This window comes from Parasteatoda tepidariorum, chromosome 2, assembly GCF_982258835.1.
Source record: "Parasteatoda tepidariorum strain Cologne lab strain chromosome 2, Ptep-v5.0, whole genome shotgun sequence".
NCBI classification, from domain to species: Eukaryota; Metazoa; Arthropoda; class Arachnida; order Araneae; family Theridiidae; genus Parasteatoda; species Parasteatoda tepidariorum.
Window position 1 is genome coordinate 111,887,283 of NC_141756.1, and position 18,082 is coordinate 111,905,364.

At 29.3% G+C, this 18,082-nt stretch overlaps 1 long non-coding RNA gene across 2 annotated transcripts; it reads left to right on the forward strand.

The window, feature by feature from the left end:
* The first annotated feature begins 81 nt into the window (after window positions 1–81).
* On the forward strand, window positions 82–12,280 carry LOC107445330 (uncharacterized). 2 transcript variants are annotated; one of them, XR_011636221.2, is made up of 4 exons: window positions 85–286; window positions 4,974–5,105; window positions 9,363–9,574; window positions 11,229–12,280. It is a non-coding gene; the product is annotated as an uncharacterized LOC107445330 (long non-coding RNA). The 2 variants fall into 2 exon arrangements; XR_001584242.4 differs by lacking the exon at window positions 4,974–5,105 and having other exon boundaries at window positions 82–286; window positions 11,229–11,783.
* The last annotated feature ends 5,802 nt before the right edge of the window (window positions 12,281–18,082 follow it).

The window sequence follows — 18,082 nt, forward strand, 5'->3', positions numbered from 1 at the left end:
TCATCAACTCAACTCAACTGTTTCAGAAATTAATCGTTATCGATATTAAGGGATATAAAATAAGAGGCACGACTGGTATCTAATGAGCTCTTTCTGTCTCCGAACTGTAAGTGTAGTCTTGTGTGCTTAGTCTCATTTTAAATACTGAGATGGATGTTTTCTCTGAAGTTTTGGTTCAAAGAAGCATTTTTGTCCTAAAGATTTTCAAGAAATAAATTTGTTACCGATGATTACCACTTTTCAGAAGGTTGTTTATGGAAGACTTTTCTCTTGATGTTTTTTTAAAGTAAGTTTTTCTAATTTTTTTACTTTTTGCATTTAAGTTTTTCGTGGTTATTAGTGGTACGCTTGTAATTGTGTGTGTCTGTAATTTGTGATTGCTTTTTCAGAAAGATTACTATACCTGTTTTAATAATTGATTCTCTTGGATAATTTTAAAAATATTTTTCTTCGTATTTGTTTATGGGATATTAGCTTGCTTAAAATTTAACACATACTAAAAGTAATTTTTAAAGTTTTGTTTTCTCAAATATTGAGTTTTCAAAGTTTCGTGATTGTTTAAAACTGAAAAGATATCCCCTCAATATTAAGAAATATCTTATATTTATACATTTGTATAAGCATGTATGTATATTCTATACAACTATATTAACGCTTCATTTTAAACTGAGTTGTAATATTTTTTATACTCTAAATATTTTTAATCCCACTAATTTGAAATTTTTAAGATCAATAGTTTAATAACGGTTAGTGTATACCAAAATTTTTTTAAAACTAATTTAACTAATAAAGCTTGAGTTTGGTTAAAGAAAAACAATCTTCTGTATTGAAAGCACTTTTTGCAATCAAACTAGGTTTTTAGGTCTCGCAGATTTTTTAAACAACCCCCATACATTTTAGTATCTTTTGTCTCCTTCTGTTCTTTTCTTTGACCAGGTAACACCGTTTACTTTCGTTATCCAGTTAAGTAGTTTGCTTGTTGCAGTTGCGCAAATAGTTTCAACTTTAAGCCGGCGGTGTTTTGCTTCAAACTGTTGTCCAGTACACCAGCTAAAATGTAAAGATGTAATACTGAAACTGATTTTTTTTTTGAGAGTGCCAGTTTAAAATTTGAAGTCAAAATTAAATTCCAGGAATTAAACTAAAATGCTTGGCGTTCGATTCTCCGATAAACCATATTAAGACTAATAGAACTTAATATTAAACTTTATTTTGGTATTTTACTACTAAAATAATCATTAAATCTTCACCAAAATAATTTTCAGATGCGTGATTATTATAGCAATATTTGAGAATCTGTTGAAGTAAAAGTACTAGTTTCAAAATATAGTCTAAGGTTAAAATACACGTAATCTAAAAGTTTAGGCCAAACTTTAAAACAAATGATCTAACAAAATTTATATCGAATCTATAAAATTGTTTGCTCACATCTCGATTTTGTCTGCTGTGATTAAAATATGCTAAATCCAGGCTTAAACTTGTTTCACTCCAAAATTCAAGCGTGCAAGGAAAAAACAGTTCATTGAATTCACATTCTTTAAAATCGGAAAACTTTGTCTAGCTTGTATCTAGATGTTTGGAAACCAAAAACTAGAACATACAATATGGTATATTTAGTGTTATTTAAAAAAACACGCGGTATTAATAAAATGACAGTTTTAATGAATTTTGCCTCTTCAGTAACTTACTGTTATTCAGCATAAATTTTAATATTTAAAGTAACACATTCTGTTCCAAATAACAATTTCCATCTGACAATTCAGAATCTCTCTGTGAAATTGCCGCTTACATTATTTAAAACCCTTAAAACTTAAGACTCGCTATCACGTAACATAGCACAGCATTTTTAAATTTATTTTCGCCTTACAGTGAACCTAAATAGAAGACATTTAATCGCACAGAATTTTTATTGTTTCAGAATTTTCATTTTGGTATCTTTTCTATTTTCCCTTGGACCAGGTAACGTCGTGTAATTTTCGTTATTCAGTTAACTAAAGTAGTTAGTTTGCAATTGATCAAATGATTTAAACTTTCAGTAATAAATTCAAATGAACTACTCTTAATTGGAAGTAAATCAATACGAAATACAGCATTGTTGTGAAATAAGTTTTTCCTTTAATTGTTATTTTGTCTGAAAATTTCGTTCCTAATTCAATTGTGTAATTCCTGAGGTGAATAACTAATATGTTCGTTGAGAAATTCTATTTGTGTCAACTTTCTTCGAAATTGATAAAAATTAATGTTTTCAATACTTGATCAACTTTCTAAAGTGTTACGTAACTTTCAGAATAAAAATCTCTTTATAGGGAGATTCTACTGTATTTTAATAGAGCACTTACCCCAAGGCATTAATATCAGAAAACTATCTGCTAATTTCGGTTAAATATGTTAAATAATATCACACTGATTCGTAAAATTAGATTGCTGTATATAATTTACTGGTTGTGTACTAAGGTTTTGCAATCATTGTTGGCTAATTTCAATTTTATGTGATCTTTTTCGTGAAATTTAAATGCGTATATCATTGCAAATTTCTAAAAGGAGTTTCTTTTCGGGAGGTTACTGCGTTCTTTAAATTTCCATCGCAGCCCAACTTAGCTAAGCTGCGAACACCAATATGGAATTCTGTTTGGCAACTATCTGTATCGAGCCATTTTTCATAATTTCTGTAGTAAACCGATTTAAAATTCTAAACAGTTAATGTCATTCGAAAATTCGGACTAGAAGAGAATTGTTTTTAATATGAGCAAAAATATTAATTTAAATTCTTTCTTTTCAAAATTTGAGGTTTTAGTTTAATGGCATAAATAAGTTGCACCGAACTAATCGTAGAATTTATCATAAGTATAAAATTTTCAGTAGCAAACTTAAAAGCAATCCTAACTAAAACAAATCTAAATATTTTGTTTTCTAAAAGTTGAAAATTTCAAAAACTTATGTTCAATGTACTAGAACAATTGTTTAAAAGTTCACGATGGCTTAGACGCAGGGGAAATTGGCTATTGAAATCATTGGCTTAAATTTTATGAGTTTAATTTTAATTCTTTTTTGGGGAAAGTAATCTACATATTCGTTTTATAAAAACCTTCACATTGAATTTCAGGGTTTGATGTAAATGTCTTTATAATTTTAAGCTAGTGATATGTTAATGTTTTTGTATAAGGAACCAATGGCACCAATATGGTATTGTGTTCCATAATTCTCTGTATTGAGCCATTTGTCATGATTTCTGAAATAAACTGATTTAAAATTCTAAGCAGATAATGTCATTCGAAAATTTGGACTAAAAAGTGAAAATTGTCTTAAAATGATCAAAAATATTAAGTCTTTAAGTTCTTTTCAGAATTTGAGATTAATATTAGTGATACATTAGTCATAAGTATACAATATTTCGCAGCAAATTTAAAAAAAACTTACAATTTCGATTTGTTTTAGTTAGGATTGCTCTTATGTTTTCTACAAATTGAAAATTTAAAAATCCAATGTTCATTGTACTAGAACATTTGTTTAAAAGTTCACGATGGCTTTTGCTTAGACGCATCGATATTGACCTATTACATTCATTGGTTTAACTTTTATAATTAAAAACTTAATTTTTTAAAATTCTTTTTGGGGGGGGGGGAAATCTACATATTTGGTTTATAAAAACTTTCACATTTAACTTCAGGTTTCGATATAAATGTCGCTATAATTTTGGGGTAGTCATGTGTTATATTAAGTTAATGTTTTGTAGAGATCATCTTTTGATTGGTCATTTAATCATATCAACAAGCCTATCAGTGAAAGGTTGGTGCGAAATGTTTGGTAAATGACAAACTTACGAATACGAAGTGTTTGTAGCTTAATGTCTGCAGATTTACGTGCGGTGCATTATTTGCGTTGCACTAGAGCTGCACAATGGCCAATTAGCGACGATCTGGGAAGCATCCCTGAGGATGATCCGAAGACATGCCATCGCAATTTTGATCCTCTGCTGAAGGGATGATTCTCCTGCTTTGGTAGCCAGACTACCACCACGCGAAGTCTATATTTACGGTAGAACAGTTTAACTGGGACCAATACCGCACACTCTCGGTCCCTACAAAGGCTTTTCAAAGTGGTCACCCACCCGCTTGCTGACCGCAGCTAGTGATGCTTGACTTCGGTTTTTCTACTGGGAACCGTGTTATTACAATCAGTTCATTGCACGCTACTGATCAAATTTTTCAGAAGAAAGGAAACATTACTTATAACTTTGCTTCAGGTACAATTTTTTATTTAACGAATGTTTTGTATGCCCGAAACGTTTAGAGTTGCAACGGCCCGACCCTTAGGTATAAAACCAAAGACATCCACGCTGCCACCAAGGATACCGAAACCTAAACTAACAGCTACTACATTTAACAGGTACAGGTTTTTGAGGAAAATATTCGGTCAAAAATTTTGTTATTCAAACAAAACTTAGCTATAAGTTTTAGGTGATTTTTAAATTTAAGAAATTAAAAATATTATGCTAAGTCATAATTAAACAATATATTTGCATTTAAAAAAAGGTAGATTTAACTTGCTACCTGTTTTTTTTTTCTTTTTTTTTTTTAGTGATACTTTTTTCAGGGGGGTTAAAATAGTTTTACCGTTCTTTCGAACAATACAAATACTGAAACTTAGTATATCTATAATGCACGAAAGCAGTCAAAATGACTGCATTGTGAAAGAATAACTAATGTGTAAAGAAATTTGTTTTAAAATTAATTTTTAGTATTTTTATACCATTTACAGTTATATAACAAGTAAATATGAACAAGAGAAAAAATTATGTTGTACAAAAAGTTAAATTCTAAGAAATTGTGTCATCTTTTTCATCATTTTTCTAACTGAAATTAAAAAGCAGTCAAAGTGACTTCCTTGGGCAATTTAGTGTTAAATATTTGACTTATAACCGTTTAATATGGTTGTGTTTTATATTTTTAATTACATTTTCTTATTTGATGCAGAATCCAAGAAGCTACCTTGATTTCCTTGAAATAGATGTTAGAGATTCTACCACAGGAAGTAACTAATGCTAGATTGAAAGAATATAGACCTTGCAGCAGAATGTTGATTATCACTCAAAAGTTTAGTGATTGGTAAGAATTATTTTGATCTAATCGAGAAATTGTTTGATAATTTTTAAATGTATTTAAACTCTAATACAGTATTTGATTAGAGATTCAATTATGAAAGATTTTACACATTGTGAAAATCAAGTTACTCGGGTATCCAACTGGGAAAAAAAAAATTTCGAAGAAAATTTGAATTTTTCATTATTTATGTTTGGGACATGGTTTAATTGGCTTTCCAAAACATAACTTTTTGTTAGATTATTAAAAATTAAGTTATAGTAGTTTTTTAGTGTGCTGACAAATGGAGCCGGAAGTAGACTCCTGGAAACTAAACTTTATTTGTAACGTTTAGAGTATTTTAACCTTTCCATTTCATTAAATTATATGAAAGACTTATTCAGAGGACTAAAATTAATTTTATGAACGTTAAAGTAAAATCATTTTCTAAGCGTCTATTTTGAGATTTTTATCAGTTTATAATAAAATTTGAGATTATTTAGATTTGTATGTTATCAATTATTTGCACTAAAAGCTAGGGTATGAGTGAATTTCTTATGAGTGTGTTTAAAATTTTTCTTCATAAAGATTCAATATTCATAAATATATCTAGTTATATTTACTTTTTTCAAAGATTTCAGTTCAAAACACACGTAATCACACTAATCTAGAGAAATTATATTGAATTTTATGCATTATAATTTGTTGTCGAGGGTTTAGCATGGCATGGAAAATTCTTTTTTTTTTTTTAGCTAACTTAAAATTTCTAATAGTAATAATTATATTAGTAATAAAATTATAGTAATACAATTATAATAGTTATCGTAATAGTATTAGTAAAATTTCTTCCAATTCATTTTTCCAAAAAATTCAGCCCTGCAGTGGACTCATCGCAAAGACACGGTTCCCAGTAGAACGCCGAAGTCGAGCATCACTGACTGCGGTCAGTAAGCGGGTGGGTGATCACTTTGATCAGTCTTCGTAGGGGCCGAGGGTGCGCGGCATCGATCCTCGTTAAACTGTTCTGTTGTACAGAGTGCTAGACTTCGCGCGCTGGTTATCGGGCCACCAAAGCAGCAGTGCCTTCTCTTGGCAGAGAGGATCAAAATTGTGATGACATAACTTCGGATCATCCTCAGATATGTTTCAAAGGCATTTGTTAGTAACGCATGGTGGAGCTCTAGTGCGACGTAAATAATGCACTTACCTACCATACCAACTCAACTTTAGTAGAAATTAATCCATATTAAGGGATATAAAATACGAGGCACGGGTTGTATCGAGTGAGCTCTTTCTGTCTCTGAACCGATTTATATTTAAATCGTAGTCTTGTGTATTCAGTCTCATTTTAAATACTTAGATGGATACCGTACGTGATTTTGTCTGATGTTTTCTTTGAGCTTTTGGTCAAAAGAAGCAGTTTTTTTCTAAATCTTCAACCAATAAATTTATCACTGATTACCAATTAAATTGAAGCTTGTTTATAGATTACTTTTCTCTTGAGGCTTTTTCTTAGTTTTAAATTTTCGTGGTTATTGGTGGTACGCTTGTATTTGTCCACTGAAAGTGATTGCGTTTAAGAAAGACTAGTATACCTGTTTTAATTCTTGTCTTTCTTGGATAATTTTAAAAAAAAATTTCTTATTTTTTGATGGGGGGAAAGCTTAAAGTAAAATAAATCAATACTAAATATAACAGTGTAATTTTTAAAATTTATTTTCTCCGATGTATAATGAACTTGCGAAGATCCATGATTGTTTAAAATTGGAAAGACTATTCCCCCTCAATATTAAATATCATATATTTATACTTTTGCATACATTTGTATATTTTAAACAACGGTATTAATGCTCTATGTTAAACTGCGTTGAATTATTTTTAATCCCACATTCGAAATTTAAGATAATTAGTTTAATAAAGATTAGTGTATACCAACATCTCTTAAACTAATTTTAACTTTCATAAGCTTGAGTTTGGTTAAAGAAAAACAAAACGTAGTTTTGCAATCGGGCTAGGTTTTTTAAGTCGCACAGAATTTGTATTGTTCTTAACGACCGTACATCTTGGTATATTTACTTCCCTGAGACCAGGTAACACCGTTTAATTTCGTTATTCAGTTAAGTAAAGTTGTTTTTTGTAGTTCAGCAAATGATTTAAACTTTCAGCAATAAATTCAAATGAATTTCTCATAATTGGAAGTAAGTCAATACGTAATAAAAGATTGCTGTGAAATATTTTTACTTTGATTGCGATTGTTTTGTCTGAAAATTTCGTTCCTAATTCAATAGTGTAATTCTTAAGGTGAGTAACGAATTTGTTAGTTGAGAAATTCCAACTATCAACTTTCTTCGAAATTTATGAAAATTAAGAAGTTGACCTAAGTATTGAAAACATTAAAGTGTTGCGCAACTTTAAGACTAAAAATCTCTTTATAGGGAGATTCTACTGTATTTTAATAGAGCATTTACCCCCAAGGCATTAATATCAGAAAACTATTTGCTAATTTCAGTTAAATGTGTTAAATATCATCACACTGAAACATAAGATCAGATTGTTGTATATAATTTACTGGTTGTATGCTAAAGGTTTTGCAATCATTGTTGACTAATTTCAATTTTATGTGTTTTTTCGTGATATTTAGTACAGCATTGAAAATTTCTAAAAGGTATTTCTATTTAGAAGGTTACAGCTTACTTTCAGTTTCCATCGCAGCCCAACTTAGCTAAGCTTCATGATTTCTGCAGTAAATCGATATACAATTCTGAACAGTTAATGTCATTCAAAATTTTGGACTAAATTGAAAATTGTTTTAAAATGAACAAAATATTAGGTCTTTAGACTCTTTCCTTTCAGAATTTGAGACTAATATTAATCTAATATTAGTGATACATTACTTATAAATATACAATGTTTAGCAGCAAATTTTAAACTTAAAATATTTCGATTTGTTTTAGTTATGATTGCTTTTATGTTTTCTACAAATTGAAAATTTAAAAATCGAATGTTCATTGTACTAGAACATTTGTTTAAAAATTTACAATGGCTTTTGCTTAGACACACAGGTATTTACCTATTATAATCATTGTTTTTTTTAATAATTAAGTTTAATTTTAATTCTTTTTTGGAGAAAATCTACATATTCTGATTATAGAAACTTTGGCATTCATCTTCAGGTTTTCATGTAAATGTAGTTATAATTTTAGGCTGGTGATATGTTATATTAAGTTAATGTTTTTGTAAGGATCATCTTTTCACTAGTCGCTTAATCATACTAACAGGCCTATCAGTGAAAGGTTAGTGCGAAATTTATGGCAAATGCGAAGTGTCTGTAGCTTCAAAAATGCGTCTAAAAGATTTAACTTTAAGAATTTTAATGGTGCTTTACTTCAGGTACAATTTTTCATTTAACAAATATTTTGTATGCACATAACGTTGAGTGGCAACGGCCCTTAGGTATAGTTCGTTCACCAGGAGTTGGCACTTGGCTCCACCTCCATGGAGGCCGTGTTCATTCCATCGCGGGAGTAAGAAGAGAAAAATCTCCGTTCTTGAAATTGAGACAACCCTTAATGCGTGCCAAGCACATGCAGTGAATTCTATTATACATTTCGTTACTCTAGCTAATTAAATATATTTTAAATTTAAAAACTGCTCTTTTCCCAACAAATATCTTAAAGGACAAACTATTCACTCAAAAGAGAAGTATCATCAAATTTATGAAACATTTAATATTAAAAAAATGCACATAAATTGTGAAATAAATAATTTTGTCTTAGCCAAATAGCAACCTTGTTCAGGATTGTTCACATCCTTTTCCTAAAAATAGCGAAATGGTCGGTTATTACGTGATGTAGGCAGAACAAAGTGTTCACTCCTGGTGAACGTACTATATAAAGCCAAAAACATCCACTCTGCCACGAAGGATACCAATTTCTAAGCAAACGGCTACTAAATTTAACAGGTTCAGGTTTGGTTTGAGGAAAATATTTGATCAATAATAGTGTTATTCAAACGAAACTTAGTTATAAGTTTTACGTCATTTTAAATTTAAGAAATTGAAAATATTGTTTTAAATTATTATTAAACAATATATTTGTATTGACATAAGAGTACATTTAAATTGTTACATGTTTTTAGCTCTTTAGTAAGATACTTTTTCAGCGGGTTAATATAGTTTTTTCGTAGTTCTTACGACACTGTGTACACAGCATTAAATATTTCACTAATGAAACATAACCATATTAAACGATTATATTTTTAATTACATTTTCTTATTTATTGCAGAATCCAGGAAGCTACCGTGATTTCCTTGAAATTGATGTTTGATACTCTACCACAGGAAGTAACTAATGCTAGTTTGAAAGAATATACCTAGCAGCAGAATACCGATTATGACTTTACAGCTTGATACTCTACTGCTGAAAGTTACTTATGCTGGATTAAAAGAATATACCTTGCAGCAGAATATTGATTATTACTTTAAAGTTTAGTGATTGGTAAGTATTTTGATCTGATTAAGAAATTGTTGAATATAAATTTTATTTGGTGTATTTAAACTCAAATACAGTGTTTGATTAGCGATTGAATTGTGAAAGATTTTACACATTAAGCCATTTAACAAATCAAATTATTCTGGTATCCAACTGGGTAAAAAGAAAAAATTTCGACAAAATTTGAATTTTTCATTATTCATGTTTGGACTTGGTTAATTAGCTTTCCAAAATATCTAAGTTTTTGATGTCAGATTTTAATAAATGGTGTTTGATTAGTTTTTTCGTGTGCTGACAAATATAGCCGGAAGTAGACTCCTGAAAAATAAACATTATTTTTTTTTAGAGTATTTAAACATTTTCATTTGATTGAATTATATTTTTAAGACTTTCGAATTTTTTACTCAATGAACTTTATGAACGTTTAAGTTGAACTTCTTTTCTAAACGTGGATTTTGAGACTTTTATCACGACAGTTTATTACAAAATTTGAAATTTTTGTTGATTTGTATGTTATCCATTATTTGCACTAAAAGCTAGGGTATGAGTGAATTATTTTAATTTACGTTTTAAGTGTGTTTTAAAATTTTCTTCACGGAGATTCAATATTCATAAATAATATATTTAGTTATATTTCATTTTTAAAAAGAATTTCAGTTCAAAACGCATGCAATTACACTAATCTAGAGAAATTATATTGAAATTTATGCATTATAATTTGTTGTCAAGGTTTTGGCATTGGAGTATTCGTAGTTTTTGAGCAAATTTCTTTTGAAATATATTTCATAAGTTTTTAATTTTCGGATCCTTGCTAACAAATTTAATTTAGCCTTTGTAAAAATATGTTGAAGCCAGTCTCCTACCTTAAGGTAGGTTTCAGTTTCAGAAAAATTGGTTTACTCTAATTAGTTAGGAATGTTTTGGGGTCTCCCACACATGTTACCATGGGGGAGGAGAGAGGGGTGTGTGAGCATCGTTGAGGTAAGCATCATTGTGGATAGCATTTCACATAAGCTAGGTAAGTTTTTCAAGTTAATTTTTAACTTGTTAGGACAGGAGTTAATTGCGTTAATATTGTGCCTTGCGTATAAAACTTATTTCACCTTTTTAGTTTTTAGTGGTGGAGGGCTAGTTTTTTACGTCTTGCTGATTAAATCTGCTCATAACTATCGGGAGGCTAATGAATTCGGCACAATGTTTTTTGTCAAATAGTTCTAACTCAAATGAACTCTATCGAATATTTGACTGCAATATTTCCCTGTATACTTAAAAGCCATTTCACTTTCATAGAGACTTTAAAATTTTTAGTAATTGAAATTTCGACTTCACCATTACTCAGGGTTTTCATTTTAACTTTGTCTGCGTTTGTTAATAAATTTTTGTGTTTTTACTCGAGTGCTTTGGAAAGTAAGCACATAGTGCAGAGGACTTGCGAGTAGGAATTGTATTTTTGTATGAATGTGATCACCATTATAAGATTTATGACTATTTTAGAAAAATATTCAAAGAGCTTACCTACGAGGGGGATCGAAAGAATCATTAGCTTCGTAAATGATTATAAAACTTGATTCGATGCACCGATATTGAACATTGCCTCTCTAACTAATTATTATGTTAATTTTGCCGTGACAGTAAAGGCATTTTATATTTTTAACACTAGGCTTTGTACTGGACACTTCAACGGACACTGTACTGGACACTTTAACACTTTGCCAAGAGCTCCATTTCTGACCTATTTTCCATGAGAAACATTTGTGCCAAGATGTCCTCAATTACTAACACAGTTGCCAAGATAACCATGTGTGCAAGGATTACTGACTTAGTTGCCAAGATGATCCCAATAAATGACCTAGTTGCCATGAAGACCATGTGTGGCAAGATGACTTACTTAAGTTTCCTAGTTGTCATGACCTAACTGTAGAGTTAAACCAACTTTATTTCTTCAGCTCAAGGTTTATTTTTATGTTCTCCTCTAATATGAAAATTCCACACTTGTATTTTATGAATATTGTAATTTAGTTTTTTCTCCTAAAAATTAAGCAACATACTTTTCAATGAAACTTAAGAAATCTAAATCCATATTTTGAAATGCCTTGCATGCAATTTAAGAGTACTCAGTATTAAAGTAAATTTATTTCTAATATTTTCTTAAATACGAAAAATAATTAATCTTATTAATCTAATGTTTATTCTATTCAACATTTTATTCATGGATTATTTTAATAGTCAATTATTTATTCATTAAATATCATAAATTAAATTTAAAGTCTTAGATAACGTTCATCTAATTTGCGTACACTAAATACTTATTGATCCTGCTTAGTGTGTGTACGTACAATTGCGTGTCAAAACGTTTTAAGACTAGCTTATTGTTAGCTACTGCTCTTTATAAATTATGACTTAATGACTCAAAAATAAACCTAGAATATTTATGAGAATTAACTTTCAACGAATAAAAACTAATTTCGATTTATTGGTGCTTTGTCTTCAAACTGTTGTCCAGTACAAGAGCTAAAATGTAATATTAAAAATTGCTTCTTTGAGAGTGCCAGCTTAAATTTGAAATGAAAATTAAATTACGGGAATTAAACTAAAGTACTTGGCGTTCGATTTTCAAACAAAACATATTTAAATTAAAAAAGCTTAATATAAAATTTTATTATGGTATACTACTAATTAAATATTCTTTTTCAATAAATCTCCACCAAATTTTCAGATGCGTGATTGTTATCGCAATATGTGAGAATCAGTTGAAGTAAATGTGCTAGTTTCAAAATAATATCTCCGATTTAAAATACACGTAATATAAGTTTAGGCCAAACTTTAAAACAAATGATTTAATAAGATTTATATCGAATCTATGAGTGATCGCACAACTTTGTCGGCTATTAAAATATACTAAATAAACTCTTAAACTTATTTCAATGTAAATTTCAAGAGTACAAGGAAAAACCGGAATAGTTTATTAAATACACAATCTTTAAAATTAGAAAGCTGAAAAGTATTTGGGGTATCGAGATGCTTGGACAATATCGCATATTTAGGGTTACCTAAATAAAACGCATTGTATTAATAAAATACTTTTTAATAAATCCCGCCTCGTCAGCAATGTACTGTTATTAAGTACAAATTTTAATACTTGAGGTAACAAATTCTGTTCCAAACAAATAAAAAAATTATCTGACAATTCAGAATCTGTTTAAGTACCGCTTACATTATTTAAAACCCTTAAAGCTTAAGACTAGCTGTCACGTGTCATAGCACTACATTTTAACATTTCTTTTCTCCTTATAGTGAACCTTAATAAAAAAACATTAAATACTGTGTATTTGACATGTTAATACTTCACACTTTAGTCTGCCGTCGTATATTTATGTACGTATTTATAAATATAAATTCCTCGAAACAAAGATTAATAATTTGTCAAGCATTTATGTAGTATATATGGGCAATAACAATTATACGTATTCTATTAATTTAAAAAATTAATGTACTCTATATCAAAAGTCTAAGAATGAAACTGTTAAAAAAATTTTAAAAATAAAAACTAAACAGTCAAGTTATTGTTCAGGAGTATACGTTTAGGCAAAAAATGTTCGTATTTTGTCACTCTGAGGAAAAAAAACAGGTTGATATTGGTAGAGCGGAAATTTTTTGAATTATCTATAGTTAAAACTTATGTTTTCTCACCTAATATGAATTGAAGAAATTTGGTAGGAACAAATAATTCAACTTCGTAAGGTAATTCCTTAAGATAAACTGGAATTATATTTTCTAATTAAATTACGTACGATATATTTTTATAAATAGACTTGTAGTGTCATACAAAACTAGTTTCGTTTTTAATCTTATTTCTCAGCAGAGTCTATTTTGTGTAACGAAATTCTTTAAATAGATATGCCTCGATTTGCTTTTCCTCTAAAAAGTAAACAAAAGTTGCAAAAAGTAAACAAATTTGGAAGATTAAAATTGAAATTTAGTTCCCTTTTTTTAAATGTAATTATACCTGGATGAGTAAATTTAAAGTAGTTCATGTTTAAGGAATTTCGTTATGCATTCATATTGTTCAATTCATTCATATTCACGTCATTCTCGTTCCCGTCATTCATATTCACGTTCACGTCATTCGTATTCACGTCATTTCACTTAATTCTAGCTAATTACTAACATACAACTAACTATAACATATATTTTAATCATAAAACATTAATTCATGGACAATAAGTTTAACTGCTAAATAAGTTTAAATAACGGAGCATAATTACGCAGTATAAGTTATTGAAGTTTTTCTTAATTACGAGATAGCATTTCGTATAACTGAAGTTGTGCAATAGTAAAATGACGCAGAAAATATGTAGAAATTTTTAAAAGAAAGTGTAAATTTTACTAAAATCCTGTCTTGTTTCAATGCATAAAATTTTTGAAATTTGTATAAATTAAACAAATTAACGTAAACGGTGTACATTATTAGAGAAATCGACAGATGAAATTTAAAAACGTGTATCTATTTTAAATTGAGTGAAAATAGTACTTATTAAACTAAAAACAAATTAAATCTGTAGAAATTCTACAATAACTAGTGAATTTTACTAAGACTGAAATGCCTGTACCAGTTATTCTAAAGGAAACTGAAATTAAGAAAATACAAAAACTTATGAAAATTAAACTTGCCAACTTTGTTTTTGTAGGTCTCTCGTATTAAACAATAATCTAAATACCCTGAAACAGTCTCGTATGTTAGTTCGGGCATTTTTTAAATGTTCGCTATTTTAATACCAATAAGAGAGCAGAATATTGTCTACTTGTAATTATCCATCCTCTTTCACGTGACGCTTCTGAATTGCTCAGGGTTAGCGAGATTTTTGGAGAATAAAACAAATCTTTACGTTCACGTTACCGTTTACTTGACACAAATTTTATAATATTCAACGGATCTTTTTAAACTTTTATAGCTATTAAAGGATAATGGATGTTAGCTGCTAGGCATTAAGTGATGAGAAACTTCATATAAATAGTACATATCCAATAGAGAATTAACTTTACTTAAGCTACTCTAAAATTAGGAAAGTGGGTATTGGGTGCAAAAAATAGTTTTCGAAGTAAGCATGGTGCAGCTTAGTTAAAAAATAAATTTAACAATCATTACAGAACAGATACTCCTTAATCTGATAAAAAATTGTTTTCATGATTTCGAAAATGGGTACATAATTCATAACGTCCTAAAAGATCCAAATCAGATTTTAGAATTTACTTTATAACAAAGTTTAAATAAAAGTTAGACAACAAAATATGAACATTTTAATATTGCTTCGAAAGTATAAATCTGTTTGAAAATGTGAAAGAATGTGCAAAGAGATTTATCCAACCTATCCGAATTTAAAATTTAATAACTATGTTAAAATAAATCTTAAGAAATAAAATAAAATCTTTCAACTTGTATATGTTTCTAGTAAAATGCAAAATATATTTTTTTGTATATGTGTATTTACCTGCGTGTCTTCAACATTATTATATCCAACGTATTTAGTAGAATTTTTAAATGTTAACTTAAGATTTCAAAAATCTGATTTTGATGCTGTGTAAAGTGAATATATAATGAATCAAATGATTATTTCAATATCTCTCGAACGCATATTTTTTAAACTAAGCTAGTTATTGCAAATCGATTTGATAAAAAAAAAACTAGTTACTGTGCGGTGCTAAAAATATAGGTTCTTCGTCAGAGAAGGAAAGTTTCCGTTATAAACATGAATCGACAATTTGAAGAAAAGCCGAAAAAATCCACGAGGTAAAGTATAAACTAATTTTCTAAATCGATTCATTTTTAAATCCTTTTTTTACAGTAAAATTTCCTTATTCTCATGGTATGTTGATTATGCGTTTAATACTTCTATAAGAATAAATGACATAGATAACAATAAGCTTGATTAAAACGAGTGTATAATATGAAATGCAGATTTGCAAATTCCTAAAAATTTCATCTCTAAATTTTTATTCATTTACGTTTCAACCTAAGCTAAACATTGTTAAGGCTAAAAATTTTTACACCAATTGAAAATTCAATAATGTTAGAACACCAGGGTTATATTATACAAAATCTTAAATTAACTTTCGGAATCTGAACTGTTTTAAGTCTAACTTTCTAAGAATTAAAATTTATATGAAATTCGCAGCAACTTTTAGGTATTAAACTTTAAAAATTGTACCGCTTATCTCAAAACAAACAAACATGGTAACGCCATTGTAAGAAGAGTGCCATAAAAATTTTATACACCAAAGTAAATCTTGAGATACTATATCGAAATTGCAACTGTATCATTTTATAATGGGATACCTGGGTATCTCGATCCTGATTGGTTATTGAAACGTGGCATTTGTTTACGCTAGCAACTGTTCTTTTTATTCTACTTTGAGGAAGCAAAGCCTGTCAAGTACCAATTCTCTTAAGTAACGCAGCCTATAATCTTTCACAAATAATTCAATTCTACCACTATATAATAACACAAAGACAGGCACGAAGCAGACTAGAATTAATTATATTTCAACAAATTTGATTTGCTATACGGCTCTCATTTTAATTAACTCAACGTTAATTAATATCTTAAGTTATGTAGAGAGACTTAGCTCAACTTTAATACTCCATATCGCTGATAAAGATTAGCTGCTGCTGACGTCATAGGTCAGATGCATGGGTATTGGTTGTCTTTTTCTTGGAGTGCAAGTACCAAATTGCACAGAACGAAATTTAAACCTGATAGCACGTAAATATTAAGACATCGATTATAAGACAGCTGAATGAAGTGTAGCTAGTAAGCACGGTTATAGTTGATGATATAGTAGGTTTACGCAATTTGGGGACATCGATCTGCAGCATAAGTGTGCAAGTGTGAATCTGAAGTTTCGGTATGTTCTAGACTAGAACCCCCTGAATTAAACCAACACCTCCTAGAAGTAGAAAGGCCTCAGCACGGATCAATTTAGTAGTCCGATGTGACGAAGTTAATTGCGCAGTAGACGAAAAATAAGAAATATGTCATTACGTTAGGGGTACTAAGCTGCGCAGTGGTTGAAAATACAAAATATGTCATTACGTTTGGACTACTAAGAGATATTTATGGTAACCCGTGCTGAGGCCTCTTCTTTCTAGGAGGTGTTGATTAAACAGGCCGATTTATCATTTATTTTTGGAGCAAAGAGCTAGCATAAGCACATAACATAACTAATACTAACATAACGTTAACTTGCTAACTTGTTTGCTCCAATATTACTTGATAGATCAGCTCTGATAGTATAGGAGCCTTATTCTAGACTAGTGTGGAATATGACGTGGAAGTGGGAGACGGCCGTTCTACTTTCTCGTTATGCTTCACACTAGTCTAGCCGTTTCGGAACTTCTCGATTCACACATGCACTCCTTTGTAGTGGATCAGTATCCTCTTGCTGTGAAGAGACCTTAAATCTTTAACGGAAGTATCTATTGATTAAAGAACGTGAAACTAGTTATTAATTTTTTAATATGTACTCAGTTTTTACTCTTAATATGATATTGCAATGACTTTTGAGAAAGCGAGTGTTCCCAGTTTTCTTCAATCGCTATATTGATCGTATGTTCAACAAAACGTATACAGATTTTATAGTAAAAATTAGAGGAGTAGCACTAAGCCCTCGGGGAAAAAATCCGTTCTTAAAATTCTCGAAATTCTTGGAATTTTTTTTTTCTTCTAACTATGCTATTTTTTGAAAGTGATAAATTAAAAGCTTGGGAAAATTTTAACTAATAACTTGGAACCTCAAGCGAAAATAGTGTCTGTTTTATCTAAAAATGCAGTCCAGAAATTAAACTAAATGCGCAAATCTGCCTTTCATATTTAAAAGTTTAAACATTTTTAAATTTATCAAAAACTAATGGAATAGTTTTAGTTGTAGAAGAAAATTTTGAAGTAAAATCTTTAGTGTTAACTTTCCGATTTCTTTTATGTAATATACTATTTAAAAGGAAACAAAATTAATGTAAATTTAAATGTATATAGATTAATTTTTGTGATGAATGATACATATTTTTGCAGTGAGAATTTTCAATAGAGGATCATAAATATTTCTTACTCTGTATTGTGCAACTGAATAGCAAAGTTACTGTTTTCATATCTCACTGTTCATTTCATACTTTAAATGCATGTGAATATAAATATTTTGATGTAAATTATGTAAGATATTTCCATTTATGTAAGATGTTCTGTAAATAGGGCAGAAGCTTAATGTTCATGTAAATTTTTAATGAGACTTTATTGTAAATGTGATTAGAGCTCCATGTAAATTAAGGAAGATGTTGTTTAAAACTAATTTGTAAATGAGTAACATGTAAAGATGCGGTTTTAAATAAATATATGTATTATAAAATGCTCTTTTAATAAAAATATTTGACAGACATAGTGGCTTTAATTTTTTGATATGCAGAAATTTTTATTTCCCTCTAAAATAAGTTATTCAGTTTAAAATTAACCCTTTACAGATAAT